The sequence below is a fragment of the Oryctolagus cuniculus genome, chromosome 21 (genome assembly GCF_051225735.1).
Source record: "Oryctolagus cuniculus isolate XC-2025 breed Fujian yellow rabbit chromosome 21, ASM5122573v1, whole genome shotgun sequence".
NCBI lineage: Eukaryota > Metazoa > Chordata > Mammalia > Lagomorpha > Leporidae > Oryctolagus > Oryctolagus cuniculus.
The window spans coordinates 42,179,663-42,182,152 of record NC_142887.1 but is presented as its reverse complement, the minus strand read 5'-3'; the positions used below and the strand labels follow the sequence as shown (position 1 = coordinate 42,182,152).

Below are 2,490 nucleotides of genomic sequence, written 5' to 3'. Positions count from 1 at the left end.
TAGATTAAATAAAACTTTTAAACAAAGTCATTTAATACTGAATTCTAACACACTGGTATATTTTAAAGTGAGAAGCCAGATTTCTTTCAGATATTCTAAAGAAGAATGATAATCAAAATTGAAGACATCTACAGTTTTTAATCACTTGTTTTAAGTATTGGTCATAATGGTCCAATTTTGAGTTTAATTTTAATTAGCTTTTAAATGATTCAATATGTTTTATAGAAAAAATTCGGAGAACATAATTATATACTCAACCTCCCTCCCTTCTTTTTCCTTCTTTGTCATTTTTTTTAGCTTATGAAATGACATTTTCAGTTTAATTTACATTAAAAAGGGTTCTTGAATCAAGGGACAAGTTTAACAGGCAAAAAACAAAAAGATCGTAATTTAGAGGGAATATAGACAATGGCTCTAAACAATATTTGAATATCACATCTAAACAATATTTGAATAAATTGATAAATATTTTAATTTCTCCTACTAAAATGCTCAAAGTCTTTAATTATTTATCAAATATTAGTGCAAAATTATGGATTTAAATGATCCCAAAAAGTGATGAATTTTTGTGTAATAAAGTCCAATTTTTGTCAAGGCTTTTTGACAGTCTCACAGAAAACTTATGTTTGTGAATGGGAAGAATAATACCAAAATATCCATACTACCAAAAGCAATTTGCAAATTCAATGTAATCCCAATCAACATACCAACGATGTTCTCAGAGCTAGAAAAAATGATGCTAAAATTCACATAGAAACATGAGAGATGCTTAACATCTAAAGTAATATTATAAAGCAAAAAAAAGCTGGAGACATCACACCATATTTTAAGACATATTACAGGGGTCAGCACTATGACAAAGCAGGTAAAGTCACCGTCTGCAGTGCCGGCATCTCATATGGGTGCCAGTATGTTTCCCAGCTGCTCCACTTCTTATACCCCTCTCTGGTATAGCCTGAGAAAAAAGTAGAAAATGGCCAAAGTCTTTGGGCCCCTGCACCTGCATAGAGACCTGGAAGAAGCTCCTGACACTTGGATTCAGATCAACAGAGCTCCGGCCATTGTGACCATTTGGGGAGTAAACCAGTGGATGGAAGACCTCTCTCTCTCTCTGCCTCTACCTCTCTGTAACTCTGCCTTTCAAATAAATATACTGCAAAAAAAAAAGAAGAAGTGTTAGCACTGATATAATAACAGACACATAGTTCAATGGAAAAGACTTGGTAGCATAGAAATAAACCCAAATTTCTACCAGCAACTCATATTTAACAAAGGAACTAAAATGAACTGGAGAAAGAAGAATCTCTTTCACAAGTGGTGCAGAGGAACTTGATTATCCATATGTAGAAGCCTGAAAAGAGACTCCAACATCTCTTACACTATGTGAAAGTGAACTCACAGTGAATTAAAATGTAATCATAAGACCCAAACCCAAGTAAACATAGGGAAACTCTAAATATTGTCAACACACAATAGCTTTTGGGTAAGATTCCAATAGCAATAGTCACAAAAATAAAAACAGAGACATTTGAGTATATCCAACTAAGATACTTCTTCACAACAAAGTAAACATCAGAGTGTAGATACAATGAACAGATGGCAGGAAAAATTAAAACTCTGAATGTTTACAGATTTCCAGAACATTTACATGAATTGGAAAAACTCCAAAAAATACAGTGAAGAAACAGGCAAGGATCTGAATAGACATTTCTCAGAAGAAATGTACATGGTCAAAACATGTGAATATGCCCGATGTCACTAGCCATTATGTAAATATAAATCAGAACACCATATCAGTCTCCAACACCTGTGGGAGAATACAACACTCAGGTGTTTGTGTGTGCAGCAAGTGGGTTTAGAGGACCCTGTTCACCTCTGGAGAGCAGAGCCTACAGGGAGGTAAAGAAACCTTACTGCGCAGGGGCATGCTAATCTTCTCTGTATCATTCCAATTTTAGTATATGTGCTGCCGAAGCGAGCACATGTGCTGCCGAAGCGAGAAAGAGATGAAAAGAATTTATCTCAGCTAGCCACTAATATTCAAGAAACAAGGTCTTCAGGAAAGCCAACTCAACTGACATTTTCATGTCATTGTTAAATAAAGGAAAAATTATCTAGGTTCAGCAATACGTAGTTTATAAGAGAAAGACTACAGAGTAATTTCCTTGGCATAGAAATAACTTTGTTTTTTTTTTTTGTTTTGTTTTGTTTTTTTTTTTTTTTTTTTTTTTTTTTTGTTTTTTTTATCCATGAGGGCTTGCTATCACCACCACACACCCACATCCCATATACAAATGTCTGGCTTGAGTGGTAGCTTCTCTGCTTTGAGGCAAGTTTCTGCTAGTGTGCACCCTGGGAGGAGACGGAGGATGGCAGAAGTGCTTGGGTCCCTGCACCCAAATGGGACATCCAGAATGAATTCCCAGTTCCTGGTTTTGGCTTGGTCAAGCTTTGGCTATTGCAAGTGTCTGGGGAGTGAAGCAGTGGTTC

At 35.5% G+C, this 2,490-nt stretch overlaps 1 pseudogene; it reads right to left on the bottom strand.

Moving 5' to 3' along the window:
* Positions 1-1,914: 1,914 nt before the first annotated feature.
* Positions 1,915-1,982, bottom strand: LOC149119960 (U6 spliceosomal RNA; annotated as a pseudogene).
* Positions 1,983-2,490: the final 508 nt, after the last annotated feature.